We start from the raw sequence: 17,764 nt of genomic DNA on the forward strand, positions 1-17,764 counted from the left end.
AAAATAGCTGGGCGTGGCGGTGCGTGCCTGTAATCCTAGCTACTTGGGAGACTGAGGCAGAAGAATCGCTTGAACCCAGGAGGCACAGGTTGCAGTGAGTGGAGATCGCACCACTGCACCCCAGGCTGGGCGACAGAGACAGACTCCATTTCAAAAAAAAAAAAAAAAAATACATACAAAAAATTTAACAGTAATATAATACTTTATTCTAATCTTCAGTCCTATTTCCACTTTATTCAATGATGCCAATAATGTTCTGTATAGGGATCATTTTTCAGGATTGGATCCAGGCCCAAATCCCATAACGAATGAAGTTTACATATCTCTTGAGTCTTCTTTAATCTCGGACAGGTTCTCAGCCTTTCTTTCCTGACACTGACATTTCTTGAAGAATACAAACCAGTTATTTTATAGACTCTCTCTCAGTTTAGATTTGTCTGATATTTCCTTATAAGTAGATTCAGGTTATGCATTTTTGGTTGGCACAGTACTTAAGTGATGCTATGTCCTTCTCAAGGCATCAAAATGGAGGCCTAAAATGTCCAATTGCAGTTTATTGATGACGTCAACTTTGATCAGTTGGTTAAAATATCATTATATTCACTTCAGAGTTACTATTTTTCTTTTGTAATTAATAACAAATTTGAAAAGACATACTTTGAGAATATGTAAGTATTCTGTTTCTCATCAAATGTCGTCCAGTTGATTAAACATGTATTGAGGTGGGCAGATCACCTGAGGTCAGGAGTTTGATTCCAACCTGACCAAAATGGTGACACCCCATCTCTACTAAAACACACACACACACACACACACACACACACACAAGAAATTAGCTGAGCATGGTGACACACATCTGAGGTCCCGGCTACTTGGGAGACTGAGGCAGGAAAATCACTTGAACCCAGGAGGCGGAGGTTGCAATGAGCTGAGATCATGCCATTGCACTCTAGCCTGGGTGACAAGAGTGAAACTCAGTCTCAAAAAAAAAAAAAAAAAAAAAGTATTGATGATTCTTACCAGAATTAATTTTTAGTATGTTGGCTATAAAAAATTACTATATCTGACTATATTATTTCATCTATATTTATCAGCTGATATTTTACTGAAATGAATAATTTTTCTTCTCCACTATTTATTCTTATTTATTTATATACTTATGCACATCTGTATACATGTATGCATATATTTATTTTCCACATATATTCATGGAGTCCTATTTTATTCAATGAGACTTCATATCTTTCTGTATTGTGATGCCAAATTGCACCAATTTTGCTAGTTGAAACTCTGCCAACCTGAATTATCTTATATTTTGACATATAACCATAATTATTTTTAAACATCACTTTAATTTTCTGGTACAGCAAGTTGTTTCAATTTCATCTTCTATTTTCCCTGTCCCAGACCCGGAAGCAGTCATTTTTCCAAGTATTCTTGGTTGCTTTTAGTGGTTAATGGTATTTAGCAACTGCATTAGTGATTAAATGCTGTCTAACAAGTTTCCCCAAAGCTTAATGACTTAAAACAATGCTAAGTATTTATTATCTCTTACAGTAGCTATGGGTTAGAAATTCAACAGTGGCTTGGCTGAGTGGCTCTGGCTAGGGTTTCTTATGAATTTTCTCAGTCAGGTGTCCACTGGATTCACCATGATCTGAAGTCTACATGGATCACTCACACAACTGGCATGTTGGAGGGAGGCCTTTATTTCTCTCCAATATGGGCATCTCCCAGGAATGGCTGAGTGTTATCATGATAGTGTGGCTGGCTTTCCCCAGAGTGAATGTTTCAACGAAACAAGATAGAAATGTTATCAGCTCCCTGAATTCTTGTAATCTCCCAGAGCAGAAATCAAGAGAGGTTACCAGATATAGCAACAAAGAAACAATTTATTTAGCTTGTGCACAAGGGAACCAACACTGTGTGTTAGGTTAGTTTTATAGGATCTTTCTGTAGGGAAGGGTTTCATTAGGGCATGTATAGAAGAGGTTTGTCTAGTGCTTGTGCAGTAATTCAACATGCTTCTTCATGGACAGCATGTAATGTTAGCATTGTAATCTCCTCCCATGGGTGTGATTTTTAGCATTAAAATGAGGAAGGGGTTTGTAACTCTTAAGTTGTCGTTTAAGTCTAATTGCACATGTGGGACCCCAGGGGAGTCCATAGGCCCCTAAAGCAGCACTTGTGGTTAATAACTTCCTGGGTATTTTGTTGCTGAATAGCTGGAAGTTAGGTAGGCCTACAGCTTGATTAAGAGGCTTTTGTTCTTTTATTCTAGACCACATCAAAACAGAAAAACAATCAGCCTGTGTGTCTCAAAAGTGTCAATGTTTTAGCTTTAGGAGTTACTAGTCACTTCTAGTATCTCTTAGCTAGGTAAGCTCTGATTTAGGGTGAACATGAACTGCATAAAGGTAATGATACCAGAAAGTAAGAATCACTGGAGTCAGTCTTTGATGGTGAATTCAACAGAAATCCCAAGATTCACTGGCATTATGTATGCTCATTTCTTCTGGTACACTATTGCTCCTGGGCCTTTTAAGTGAACAGAGCTATATACATACATGCAGATAGATACATAAATCATAGAGAGAAAGATAGATAGATAGATAGATAGATAGATAGATAGATAGATAGATAGATAGATAGATAGATAGATGATAGATAGATATGAATTGTTAACCTACATAACAAACAGAGAGACTCTCCAAAAGAAAAGTATATTTATTCTGGAAGAGGGCACTGCAATGGAAGAACAAGTGCCATAGTAAACTGTGTATGTATTCCGGGAGGTAAAAGAATACAAAGACTTTGAAAGAAAAAAAAAAAGCGGATTAAATAATTGCTTTGATATAATTATCTTTGGCTAAATCAATTACAAAGGTGGCGCCACTCTGAGGTAACACAAGCAATTGCTTGGCATACGTCCTTGGAGAAGTATTTTTTTGTGTAACTCTGCAATTATCTTTGTGCAAGGTTGTGCTTTTTACAGTGTTTTGTGATAGTTTTTGTTATCAGACACACAAGCATAAGAACTCTCTCTATTTTTATTATACTTCAAATTCTAGGGTACAAGTGCACAACGTGTAGGTTTGATACATAGGTATACATTTGTCATGTTGGTTTGCTGCAGCCATCAACTCATCACTTACATCAGATATTTCTTCTAATGCTATCCCTCCCTCAACCCCCGACCCACGACAGGCCCAGGTATGTGATGTTCCCTGCCCTGTGTCCAAGTGTTTTCGTTGTTCAGTTCCCACCTATGAGTGAGAACATGTGGTGTTTGGTGTTCTGTCTTTGTGATAGTTTGCTGAGAATGATGGTTTCCAGCTTCATCCATGTGCCTGCAAAGGACATGAACTCATCCTTTTTTATGACTGCATGGTATTCTATGGTGTATATGTGCCACATTTTCTTAATCCAGTCTATCATTGATGGTCATCTGGGTTGGTTCCAAGTCTTTGCTATTGTGAATAGTGCTGTAATAAACATACACGTGCATGTGTCTTTATAGCAGCATGATTTATAATCCTTTGGGTATATACCCAGTAATGGGATTGCTGGGTCAAATGGTGTTTCTAGTTTTAGATCCTTGAGGAGCTACCACACTATCTTCCACAATGATTGAACTAATTTACACTCACACCAACAGTGTGAAAGCGTTCCTATTTCTCCACATCCTCTCCAGCACCTATTGTTTCATGACCTTTTAATGATTGCCATTCTAATTGGCATGAGATGGTATCTCATTGTGGTTTTGATTTGCATTTCTCTGATGACCATGATGATGAGCTTTTTTTCATGAGTCTGCTGGCTACATAAATGTCTTCTTTTGAGAAGTGTCTCTTCATTTACTTTGCCCGCTTTTTGATAGGGTTGTTTTTTCTTGTAAATTTGTTTGAGCTCTTTGTAGATTCTGTATATTAGCCCTTTGTCAGATGGGTAGATTGCAAAAATTTTCTCCCATTGTGTAGGTTGCCTGTGCACTCTGATGGTAGTTTCTTCTGCTGTGCAGAAGTTCTTTAGTTTAATTAGATCCCATTTGTCTATTTTAGCTTTTATTGCCATTGCTTTTTGTGTTTTAGTCATGAAGTCCTTGCTCATGCCTATGTCCTGAATGGTATTGCCTAAGTTTTCTTCTAGGGTTTTTATGGTTTTAGGTCTTACATTTAAGCCTTTAATCCATCTTGAATTAATTTGTGTATAAGGTGTAAGGAAGAGATCCAGTTTCAGCTTTCTACATATGGCTAGCCAATTTTCCCAGCACCATTTATTAAATAGGGAATCCTTTCCCCATTTCTTGTTTTTGTCAGGTTTGTCAAAGATCAGATGGTTGTAGTTGTGTGGTGTTATTTCTGAGGTCTCCATTCTGCTCCATTGGTCTATATATCTGTTTTGATACTAGTATCATGTGGTTTTGGTTACTGTAGCTTTGTAGTATAGTTTGCAGTCACGTAGCATGATGCCTCCAGATTTGTTATTTTTGCTTAGGATTGTCTTGATACTGTGGGCTCTTTTTTGGTTCCATATGAACTTTAAAGTATTTTTTTCAAATTCTGTGAGGAATGCCATTGGTAGCTTGATGGGGATGGCACTGAATCTATAAATTATCTTAGGCAATATGGCCATTTTCACAATATTGATTCTTGCTATCCATGAGCATGGAATGTTCTTCCATTTGTTTGTGTCCTATTTTATTTCATTGAGCAGTGGTGTGTAGTTCTCCTTGAAGAGGTCCTTCGCATCCCTTGTTAAGTTGGATTCCTAGTTATTTTATTCTCTTTGTAGCAATTGTGAATGGGAGTTCACTCATGATTTGGCTCCCTGTTTGTTTGTTATTGTTGTATAGGAATGGTTGTGATGTTTGCACACTGATTTTGTATACTGAGACTGCTGAAGCTGCTTAACAGCTTAAGGAAATTCTGGGCTGAGAGGATGGGGTTTTCTAAAATACAATGTCATCTGCACAGAGGGACAATTTGACTTCCTCTTTTCCTAATTGAATACCCTTTATTTCTTTCTCTTGTCTGATTGTCCTGGCCAGAACTTCCAACACTATGTTTAATAGGATTGGTGAAAGAGGGCATCTTTGCTTTGTGCTGTTTTTCAAAGGGAATGCTTCCTGTTTTTGCCCATTCCTTATGATACTGGCTGTGGGTTTGTCGTAAATAGCTCTTATTATTTTGAGATACATTCCATCAATACCTAGTTAATTGAGAGTTTTTAGCATGAAGGACTGTTGAATTTTGTGGAAAGCCTTTTCTGCATCTATTGAGATAATCATGTGCTTTTTGTCATTGGTTCTATTTATGTGATTGATTACGTTCATTGATTTGCATATGTTGAACCAGCCTTGCATCCCAGGGATGAAGCCTACTTGATCGTGGTGGATAAGCTTTTTGATGTGCTGTTGGATTTGGTTTGCCAGTATTTTATTGAGGATTTTTGCATTGATGGAGTTTGCATTTTGCCAGTATTTTATTGAGGATTTTTGCATTGATGGATTTTGCATTTAGACAGGGATATTGGTCTAAAATTCTCTTTGGTTGTTGTGACTGCGAGGCTTTGCTATCAGGATGATGCTGGCCTCATAAAATGAGTTAGGGAGGATCCTCTCTTTTTCTATTGATTGGAATAATCTCAGAAGGAATGGTACCAGGATGTCTTTGTACCTCTGGTAGAATTTGGCTGTGAATCCATCAGGTACTGGACCTTTTTTGGTTGATAGGCTATTAATTATTGCCTCAATTTCAGAGCCTGTTATTGGTCTATTCAGAGATTCAGCTTCTTCCTGGTTTAGTTTCGGGATGGTGTATGTGTCCAAGAATTTATCCATTTCTTCTAGATTTTCTAGTTTGTTTGCCTAAAGTTGTTTATAGTATTCTCTGATGGTAGTTTGTATTCCTGTGGGATCAGTAGTGATATCCCCCTTATCATTTTTTTATTGTGTCTATTTGATTCTTCTCTCTTTTCTTCATTATTAGTCTTGCTAGTGGTCTTTCAATTTTGTTGATCTTCTCTAAATCAGCTCCTGGATTCATTGACTTTTTGAAGGGTTTTTTGTGTCTCTCTCTCCTTCAGTTCTGCTCTGATCTTAGTTATTTTTGCTTTCTGCTAGCTTTTGAATTTGTTTGCTCTTGCTTCTCTAGTTCTTTTAATTGTGATGTTAGGGTGTCGATTTTAGATCTTTCCTGCTTTTTTTGTGGGCATTTAATGCTATAAATTTTCCTCTACACATCACTTTAAATGTGTCCCAAAGATTCTGGTACGTTGTGTCTTTGTTCTTATTGATTTCAAATAACATCTTTGTTTTTACCTTCATTTAGTTATTTACCCAGTAGTCATTCAGGAGAAGGTTGTTCAGTTTCCATGTAGTTGTGCGGTTTTGAGTGAGTCTCTTAATCCTGAGTTCTAATTTCATTGCACTGTGGTCTGAGAGTTTGTTGTGATTTCTGTTCTTTTACATTTGCTAAGGAGTGCTTTACTTCCAATTCTGTGGTCTATTTTAGAATAAATGAGATGTGGTGCTGAGAAGGATGTATATTCTATTGATTTGAGGTGGAGAGTTCTGTAGATGTCTATTAGGTCTGCTTGGTGCCGAACTGAGTTCAAGTCCTGGATATTCTTGTTAACCTTCTGTCTTGTCTCGTTGGTCTGTCTAATATTGACAGTGGAGTGTTAAAATCTCCCATTATTATTGTGTGAGAGTCTTAAGTATCTTTTTAGGTCTCTAAGAGTTTGCTTTATGAATCTGGGTGCTCCTGTATATATATTTAGTTGCACATATATTTAGTATTGTTAGCTCTACTTGTTTAATTGATCCCTTTACCATTATGTAATGGCCTTCTTTGTCTCTTTTGATCTTTGTTAGTTTGAAGTCTATTTTATCAGAGGCTAGGATTGCAACCTCTGCTTTTTTTTGTTTGTTTGTTTCCATTTGCTTGGTAGATCGTCCTCCTTCCCCTTATTTTGAGCCTATGTGTGTCTCTGCACATGAGATGGGTCTCCTGAATACAGGACACTGATTTGCCTTGACTCTTTATCCAATTTGCCAGTTTATTTCTTTTAATTGGGGCATTTAGCCCACTTACATTTAAGGTTAATATTGTGATATGTGAATTTGATCCTGTCATTATGATGTTAACTGATTATTTTGCTCATTAATTGATGCAGTTTCTTCATAGCATCAATGGTCTTTACAATTTGGCATGCTTTTGCAGTGGCTGGTACTGGTTGTTTCTTTTCAAGTTTAGTGCTTCCTTCAGGAGCTCTTGCAAGGCAGGCCTGGCATTGACAAAATCTCTCCTTCATAGCCTTTCCCAGCTCTGTTTATCAGATTTTCTTCCTCACATGTATGTATGCATATGTGTATCCATGTGTGTATATAAATACTTGAAATTATAAATTAATGACTTTGTATATAAGTATATTACTCCAATAAATCCTTCAATAGGCCTAAAATGACTTCACACCTTCTATGCTCATTCCTACTAAGAAAAGTTCAAGATTTGTTCATTGTTCTGTTTTTCTTTAGGAGTATAAAATCCAAGTAATCTATCCAAAATGTAATAGGATATCTTCTTTTCAATTTGAAAATCTCTACCTTTAATGTGGTTTGAAAAATGGATTCATTTGATTTTATTTATATTAGGTTTTTATTTTCCATCTTGTTCACATAATTGAATATATATATATTATTAAAAATTGATTTGGATAATCAAAATTACACTCAGAGAAGTGTCACTCCTCACCTATCTCTTTCAACCATTTCTCCCTCCACCTAACCCCTGCAGATTACTGAAGTTCCAATGTACACCTAAGAAACCATCAGAAACCCAAATCAGAATTGCCCAACCAGGCCCTCTAAAATTCCTGACCCAGAAAAATTATAAGAGATAACACGTTTGTTATTGTTTTAAACCACCAAGTTTTGGAGTAACTTGTTACATGGAAATTGATCACCAACACAGATTTAGAACACCATTAAACACTACAAAAAAAAAAAAAAAAAAAAGCTAGGTATTTTTCAAAAACTGACTAATTCCAGGTTTGGGACAGGGAAGCTACAAATCAAGACAGAAATATCTTGCTTGATGTTGCAGAAAGTGAGTAAAATGATGGTGAGAGTGTGTTGAAAGGATAGAGAAACCAGCTTGAAGGAGTTTCCACTAGCCAAATAGGCACAATTTGAGCATGTAAATATATATAAAGATGTTAATGAATTTTATCACATTGCATAAAGTAAGACACCATGAGTCTTTATTGAAAATGAACACAGGTGGTCCTCAATTTACAATGGTTAGACTTAACAAGTTTTGGAATTCACAATGGGGCAAAAGTTATATGCATTCAGTAGAAACTATATTTCAAGTATCCATATAACTATTCTGTTTTTTACTTTTAGCAGAGTATTCAATAAATTACATGAGATATCCAACACTTTACTATAAAGTAGTATTTTTATTTTATTATAAAAATGGTTTTACTTGATTATAAAATAGTCTTTGCATTAGTTGATTTCACCAAACTGTAGGCTAATGTAATTATTTAGAGAATGTTTATGTAGGCTAGGCTAATCTATAATATTCACTGGTTATGTGTAATAAATGCATTTTTAACTTTTGATATTTTCAATTTATGAGGGATTTGTTAGAACATAACCCCATTGAAAGTAGAGGAACATACAGATATACACACGTACAAAGTAAATGAATAAATTAATTAGGAAGATGGAAAATTATTTCAATAGGCTATCAATTAATAAATACAGTAGAAACAATAAAGTTAGAAAATTACCTTTTACAACAAACGTATAAAAAGAGTTTCCACCAAGAATCATTAGTAAAGGCTTAATCAGCAGAAGAGGTCATTTAATCAAGAACAAAATATTTACGCTTTGTCAAAGGATTGTGCCTTGAATTCGTTATTAACTACAAAAGAAAAAAATAGTAATTGTGAAGTGAATAAAATAAAAAAAAAATTTTAACCTACTAATAAAAATTAGCATCACCAATAATTTGCAAACAAAGATTATACACCTCTGTTTTGATACCCAGAGAACACAGCAGCTCTTAAGAAGTGTGTCAGCCAAAAATGTTTAATGTGTACGTGCAAAAATGTTTAATGCATATGTGCAAAATACGTGTATGCTTTCTTATTTCGTATTCTTTCTTACCGAAAAGATTGTGCATCCCTACATATGTATATAATATTTTTCACCTTTCCTTTTTTAACTTACTGTATCTGAAATTAACTTATCAGTAAATAGGGATCTTTCCTTTGTGCAATTACATAATACATCTTTCTGATCATAGTTAGCTATATTTTACTCAATTGCCTATGTTTGTCACATAGGTAGTTTTCAATGGTTTAGAAATTCAATAATGTTGCAATATATAAACTTGTGCAGATTTATTTTTATTTTCTGGAATTTATCTTTATAATAAATCTTAATATTTTAGTATTATACTGGAAAATACTAACTTTTTTTATTTTGTCGATTCACTAGGCCATTATTTAGTGAGTTATTTCTGTAAATCAAACAATATACACTATACTGACAAAATAAAGATGAATAAGAAAAATATCTTTCCATAAAGCAGCTCTTAGTCTAATAGAGGAGCCAGATCCACGAGCAGAAAACTAGAATGGATGATAGGGAGATTTCCTTAACTAAAATGTAACACAATTTTTTAAAAATTAGGATAGACAGTACGAAACAGAGTACACAAACTTCAAGGTGCGTGGTAAGCTATTCTTCTTTGCTTATTAGTGGTATATTGTTCAAAAGGTTTGAGAAGCACTACAAAACCAGGATAACAATTGTTTTATGCAGGGAGCTGAGATAATCAGCTTTGAATTTTTTACAAAAATTTTGATTGAACAAGTATAATAAAGAAGCTATGCCAGTCGGTAAGGTCAAATAGGACCTTTGCCATGTTCTGTGAAATAGATAATGAAGACTTAAATTACAGCAGTGAGTATAAAAATGAAAAGAGGAGTATAGGTTTGAGAAAAAATTTAAAAGCTATAGGACATACAGCTTGGTAATTAATTAGATGTGGTAGATATGGAAGATGGTAATGTCAAAGTTGCAATTCTAGATTTCCATATTGGGTGACTGGCTGAATAACAATGCTGGACATTGGCATGGAAATTACCAGAAGGCATTAGATTTAATGGATAATATATAAATTGACTTGGAGCTTACTGAATTTGAGGCATTGGTATGTTCATTCTGCTGGAGATTCCCAGAATCCTTTAGGATTTGAGAGGCTCGAGTAAGTTAATAGAGTAAATTAAAATAAAGAGCCTCTTGGGAATTCAAAGAGACTACAAATGAGTGATGCTTCAAGGTCTAGAGACAACAGAGAATAAGGATCAAGAGTGCAGGGGAAATGATTGTCTTTGTGGAGAAGAAAGAAGAGATAACTCATTCTTAGAATCTGGAAGCAAAGCCAAATTCTGACTTTATCTCTTGTAAAAACACAGAGTATTGTGCTTTAACTGTATTTTATAGATGAGGAATCTCAAAGATAACCTAAGAGTTACACTAATAATAATTAGCTAACACTGGAATCAAATCTAGGTTTGCTAAAGTTTTCTCGTTTCTCTTTTTATTAAGGCATACTGGTTATCTAAGAAGACTTGGCCTGGGGAAAATTTTTAGTTATTTCCCGGCTAAGATTTATGTTAAACTATTGCAATAGCAGAAATTAATCACTTCAGTCACTCCCCACTTACTGACCTCAATATATACCATTTTATCATTGTTTTAGGTAAAAATAATTGTATGTGACTAAAAAAATTGGGCTTCATTTATATGTATGCCCATAAGACGGGGTTTCTGGGTTTCCCAAGGCAGGGTTTTAGCCACTTCAAAAGAAGTTCAAGAACTGAGCTCTGGATATTCCAATGCTAAAAGCTGGGGAGATTGGGAAAACTACAAGCAGTCAAGAAGTAGAAAGAAAGTAGAGGATTTGTGTGTGTGTGTGTGTATAAGCAAAAATAGTATCACAAAGGGTAGAAGAGATAATCTGCATCAGTTGTATTGCCATGTCAAGTTAAATGAGAGGCAAAAATCGACCTTGACTTATTAATGTCGTGGCCTTTGTTGATCCTGATAAGAGCAGTGTGGAGTGCTGGAGACCAACCTGATTGGAGTTAGTTTAAGGCAGCAGAGGATATAAATACCTCAAGTTTACGTGTTGATTTCTTTTGTTGTTATTGTATGTTTGTTTGTCTGTTAGAGAATTATTGTTATAAGTGAGAGCAGATAAAATGTGGGTGGTAACTGAAAAAGATATGAGCTCAGGAAAAGGATTTGTTTATTACATTTTAAGATGGAAAAATATTAGTATGATTATGTGCAGGTGGAGAGGATCAAACAGTAAGAGAGAGTGCAAGTGTTACTGAAGTATTGGGCTGGATTCGAGTGAGAGGATTTGAGATATAATGCATAAATAGATGAGTTTGTCTTAGACAAAAGCACAAAGCATAAATCTATATTAATAAAGTGGAATATGGGAACAAATTAAAAGAGTGGTTGTTGATGAATATTTTTCCTCCTAGTCATTTATATTTTCTTAGTACAATAAAAACATCATTTTCTATCTGTTAGAATAGAGAATAAAGTTGTGGAGGTTTCAGCTGAGAAAACTGGAAATGTAATATCCATGAGCTTGTGTGAGTGAATGGATGAAGAAAATGTGGCATGAATATCAGAAAGCAGTAAGGGTCTAATTGATATGAGTGGTAGTAATTCATATCTATCAGTGAGGCCAGTTAGTATGGTTGCATGTGTAGATGCCAACCCAGCAGATCTTTAGCAGGGTCCGGTATTTTCCATGGAAATCTGAGGAATGGAAATCAAGCAAAATGATTGGCGTTATAAACTAAGGAGAGATTATATTCCTGAAGCACAGAATTTAAGTTGGATAGCAAGTGAAGTAAGAGCAAAAAGTAGGTGAGAGGCCATGAAGAGGAAAACTAAGTATTGACCTAAAATTCTTAGAAGGATAAAGAAATTATTAGTGTCTGGGTAGAGTTATATGGATGAAAGAGGTAGAATGGAGTTGAATGCTTGAATTTGGGATTATGGAGGCTCTGAAGTTACTGGTAATGATATGTTTTAGAGTTTTGGCTTGGAAAGTGCGATGTTGAGGTAGGATAGGAGATAAGATAAGTAGAAAAGAAGTGAAGAAACTGAAAGTCCAGGTACTGAAAGAATAACCTATGAGAGTACTGTCCTTGTCAAAATATGGCAAGAACAAATTAGAGAGGCAGTGAGGCAGCAAAAATCTTCAAGAAGTGATTGAGAGTGACCTTGTATTGGCAAATCACTGAAATGAGGAGCCATATGCATGATATACTCTTGAAACTGTGAGACTCAGTACTGACTGCTCTTAGGAGGAAAAGAGAAAAATGGTTCAAAAATGGGCATGAGGTTCAAGAAAAACACCTAGCTTCTCTTTAAGATGAATCATCGAAAAGAGTATGACCACTGGCATTTTGGAGATTTCATATGAAGCCAAGTCCTGTGGAAGAAACTTGTATTAGAATAAGAAGGCAAAAAGAATCTTTAGGGAAATAATTGAGTCTCGGGAGATTTTGCTGATAACAGTATGTTCCAGATGGAAAAACTCAGGAGTTGTTCAGGGGTAGGTAAAAGAGTTCAAAGAGGGTTTGTACACAGCTGTCTAAGAGAATAAAAACAAGAATTGAAAATAACCTACCAATCCCAGAGTTCAGATGGTGACTCACTTGAACAGGAATCAGGGCATAATGAAGTTGGCCTTCATGATGTCTAGACAAGGACTGATGGGGAACCTGGGGGCATAGGTGTGGGGGCAGGGGGAAATTTCTACTTGGGAATGGGGTGAGGAGGCTTGAGCAGCAGCCAAGGTAGAGAGCGCTTTCTCTGAGCTGCCGCCTGTGACAGTGCTGATTTGAATTTGAGTTCAGTTTTCAGAAGATATTTCCAGGTGTTTTTTTTTTTCTTTTTTTCTTCTGATTTTTTTTTTTCAAATTATCTTCCTCTGATTTCTAGTATTCCCTTAAATATCTAAAATACTTGTTGACTTTCTTGCTTTTTTATTTTCAATTTTTTAAAAAATTCTGTCCATATTGTCTTCATATATTACTGAGAGTATTCATAGAAAAGGCTCTTATATTTCCAGTGACAAAAACACCACTTTAAAAGATAGAAGTAAAATAGAGTGAATGTTTTGCATAGTGGTGACATTTTACATGAAATAGTTAACAATTTCAAGCTTCTTATTTGAGTATCACAGAAAAGTCTCTTAAGAAGGTATCATTAACATTTATCTCCATTTTACAAATGAGAAAATAGATTCAAAGGAGCTAATTATTTTACCCGACATGGCAACACTAATACACATTAGATGAGGATTCTACATAAGTTTTCTTTCCTAGTTAATTATGAATTATCTTACTCTCCTGGATTTCACAAGGGGCAGTCTAAAGGCTTTGATAAAGAAAGCTGATGATGTCACAGATTTGGGTCACCATTAACAGCCTTGAGAGTGTCAGGGAATGTGCCACATTTTTCTCTTGCATAGAAGAACCTTAGAATGTACTATGATTGTAACTGTGAGTTGACTTCCAAGAAGTATTGTATAATGTCACTGCAATTACCTGCCTTCTCATTTTACTCGTGGTGTTCTCACTGCCTGAGATGTCAACAGTCAAAACATTGCTTGAATGGTTATCATAAATTCTTCTTCCACAATAATATGTGTCTGAATCCAGAAATAGACTATAACCTCTCTTTTAATCCCTTAAGAGTTATGTTTATACATTTATTCTGTCACTTCATACGTATCCTATCATATACAATAGCAAGTAATCATCTAAGCATTCACATATAAAGTGTAGACAAATGTAACTAATGTAGATTAAAATGTTTAAAAATGGGATAAGATACATAAGATTTTAAAATACACTATGATTTTAGCAATAAATGGAAGGTGAGCAAGAGTGTTCTGTACAAAATCCTGTTTACATATAATTTATATGCTACTGTTAGTGTGAAGAACACATGGCAGAACATCATGGTGAGAAATGTGGGTGCGTGGGACTTGTGTTGAAACCCAGAGCTTTACTACTTACTTGCTTTATGATCTTGGGCAAAGGGCAAGCTCTTTAACTTATCTCTGTCACAAAGTCCCTGTCTATAAAATGGGGACAGTTAACAATCCTGCTTCATTGAGTAGTTCATTCTTCAACACATCTTTACTGTGGGTCAAGTACTGATCCAGAGGCAGATTAAATGAACTGATACTTGTGCATCACTTAGAAAAGCACATGCCATCTCGTGAATCCTCCATAAATGTTAGATTAATTTTTCCGTTAATTTGTTGAGATAAATTCCTTGAATATAGGTAACAGCAAAACATAGGCATTGAAATTCAAATTAATTGTAATTTAAAATCATATCAAACAGAATTGTAAATTCTCTAAAGCAGTGTGCCAAATGACTCTTATCTTCTCCAATGGTCTTTTGAGAACAGAGTAGGTCTAGTCTCTATGAAAACCCAGACAAAAATATACCTGCTTTGCCCAATATCTTTACCTTATGTCAGAAACCAATTAGGAATTATATAAAACATGCAGGACCTATAATCCAACTTAGAAATATACTATAAATGCATAAACCATGATTCATAGGAAGTACTTAAATATTAAAGAAAGTCAAAATCCTTCCTGACAGTATCTGACCTTTATGCTTATCTATTCCTAAAATACATCTTGCCTATCAACCAAAGCTTTAATCACTTTCTCATTTCAGATATTGAAAGTGAGATTCCATTAAATCAAGTAAAGGTCATCTTTCTTTGAAATATAGATTATTCACCTGCACTCTTTAAAGAGACACGGATTGGAGAGCAAACTCAATGGAAACACCTTTCTTCCTACTCTTCAAAGTAATAAGTAAGCTGCCAAACGGATTAAGGATGATTATGTTCAGCTACCAAGAACTGGGTTCCAAACCAGATATAAAATGCAATTCCAGCACTCAAGAGTAGGGTCTGCATGTTGAAAAAGAAAGGACATATTCAGCTGCTCTGGGTTTCTTTTGAAGTACTTATGAAATACATTGAGGTTAAAGCAGCAACAGAAGCAGCACAAGATAAATAGGACTGGGTAATTCATCTCAAAATTTTCCCAGAGAAGCAAATTGTTGGTGGATAGAAACCTAAAGTTCCAAAGCAGATGTGTAGTGTTTATTTGCTCTAAAGTCCCCATTTGTTTCACTAAGTAGTTTAGGAATTCTCCAGAAAAAATTTATCCCTAAGGGAAATGTGAGTCTTTTAATGGATGTATGTTTCTTTTAAAAGATAATTATTTCAATTTTCATAAGGGATCAAAGATGGTTTCTTTTCATACCTAATTGCTGATAGTAATGCTCCTTGTATGGGAACCATCAGATATTTCACAGACATGCTTAAGTAGTCATTAATTATTTACACATAAATGCTGGAAAAATTAATTTAGCAAAGAGATATTTACAAAGTATCTGACAGAGAAATATGTCCATTAAGAAACTAGCCTCCCCACAGTGTATTTAAATCCCGCTTTGCAACTAGAACATTTGACCAAGTCTTCCTAAGACCTTTGAACCCAATTGTTTTCCTTCACACAGTATTCACTGTATTTTCTGCTGCTCACATAGCAGCCCTTTAAAATACACTTCCTTGCTTTTGTTTTTGTTTTATATTTTTTATCCGGTTTGACAAATTTATTATGTTTCCAGAATTCATAACTTGACTGCCTTGTTTAATAAAGTATAAGTATTTCTGATTTCCAACCATTACTATCCCTTGGTGAGTATAAAATGGCATGATGACCTTCTTTCCTTGAATTCTCATTGAAGGTGCACCAGATCTACCCCTGCAACCCTCCTTACTGGTAGGACATCAAGATTGCTCCATCCATACTGGGCAGGTCCTGGGGTGAAGAATTCCTGCTGGATTTTGTCCTCTAGCATTTGCATACACCAGTTGTCAGGAAGGAACTTAGAAGTTGGGTGGGGTGTTTATTCAGAAGTTGGTGATGTGAAAGTAAATAAAACAGACACCGGATCAACAATTTTGCAGGGAGGGTATGTTGGGGACCTGAGTAGAAGAGACTAAGAAAACAGCAGAGTGTCTAAACAGAAGGTTCATTTGTACATATTTTCATTGTTAATTATGCATACTTCAGAAAAATTTTAAAATCCCTAAATATCGGTATGTAAAACAGTTCCAGTATGGTAATTCCTTTTTAAAAAATTCTTATCTGATATGCCTGATTGACATGCAACAAGATTGGACTTACAACACATTTTATATGTCAGATTTATTTAGTAAATTTTGTGTATAGTCGAAGGTGAGCTCACCCTATTGCTCTTATAAAATAGTCATGAGTTCACAGTCAATGAATGGGCCATTATTACTGGGTAATTTATTTTCATTTTAAGATATGAAATTTGCCCTGGTGTTGAAGAAGTAGGTAGACGGGAGCAGGATTGTATGTGAAATGCCTACATTGTAAAATGTCTCTGTGTATAACTAGTAGTGCACTAGAACAACAGAGAATTAGAGCATTTTTTCATTTCACAGGGATCAGCAATTTTAACCATGAGAAAAAAAATAATTAGTGAAAAAAAAACTAAGTCATTTTTTAAAGTCCGTTAGAATATAGGCGACTTGGCTGTTTTATTATTTACTGGGTTTATATAAAATTTTATGCATAACTCTATTGCTATTATAATGTAAATTAAGTACTTTGCCCTGTTGTTATAGTTGAACTATAAAATTGCATAGAATAGCTATACAGTTGTATTACGAAATAATAATTAAGTGGCATTATTTTTTTAAAAAACTATTTTCGTGCCTAGTAAAGTATCTCTTCAGAGAACAACTGAACAGTTTTCACTTTCCTGATTGCAATTAAAAATGGAAGAAGCTCCTAGCAGTCTTTAAGATTTTATAAATATTTCAGGTAGGGGATGTAAATGTTTATCATATATATTATTCTCTGGCTGTAGAGTCACAATTCTTCAGTATCCACACTGCACAAGCAATGTGCAAAGAGTTAGAAAACAGACTTATATAGAGAAAAATCTTTAACACACCATGAGGCCAGAAAAATCTACAGTGCTTAGAATTCCCTGATGAATACTTATATTTTACTCTTAATCACTTGTAGCAGGTAAGAGGAACAGCATTTTGTAAGCCAAGTAGGAAAGCATATCTTTTTTTATAGAGTGTGTCCATTACTCTCATTTCATATATCAAAAGCAATGTATTAACAAGTTACTTCAGCAGGCAGGAAATAGAATTCATTGCTGGTAAAATGAAGACTGGAGAATATCCATGTTTCACAATTCAATCACTTACCTTGGAAATGAAGACTGGGAACACAGTCAGTTATTGCACTGTGAGTGAAAGGAAAGAAGTTACTCATTTCATTTTGCTTACTTCCACCACTGACACAGCATCAAAATTGCTGTCGTTTTTAGAGTCTTTCTCCTCACTCCTTTTTCTTCACTGAGTTAATGACATGCCTAATTTCTTGAAGTCTAAATAGGCTACAGGGTATATAAATACAAAAAAATTATCATTATAAACCTTTAACTAGTTAGTAGGATGCCAGGTATACTGACACAGAAAAATACTGTTTTATGTTATATTCTTAAATATACAGTCAGATAGGCCTGAAAATGCACTCATGTAACTGTTTGGGGTTTTTTTCT

Source organism: Chlorocebus sabaeus, chromosome 27 (assembly GCF_047675955.1).
Source record: "Chlorocebus sabaeus isolate Y175 chromosome 27, mChlSab1.0.hap1, whole genome shotgun sequence".
NCBI classification, from domain to species: Eukaryota; Metazoa; Chordata; class Mammalia; order Primates; family Cercopithecidae; genus Chlorocebus; species Chlorocebus sabaeus.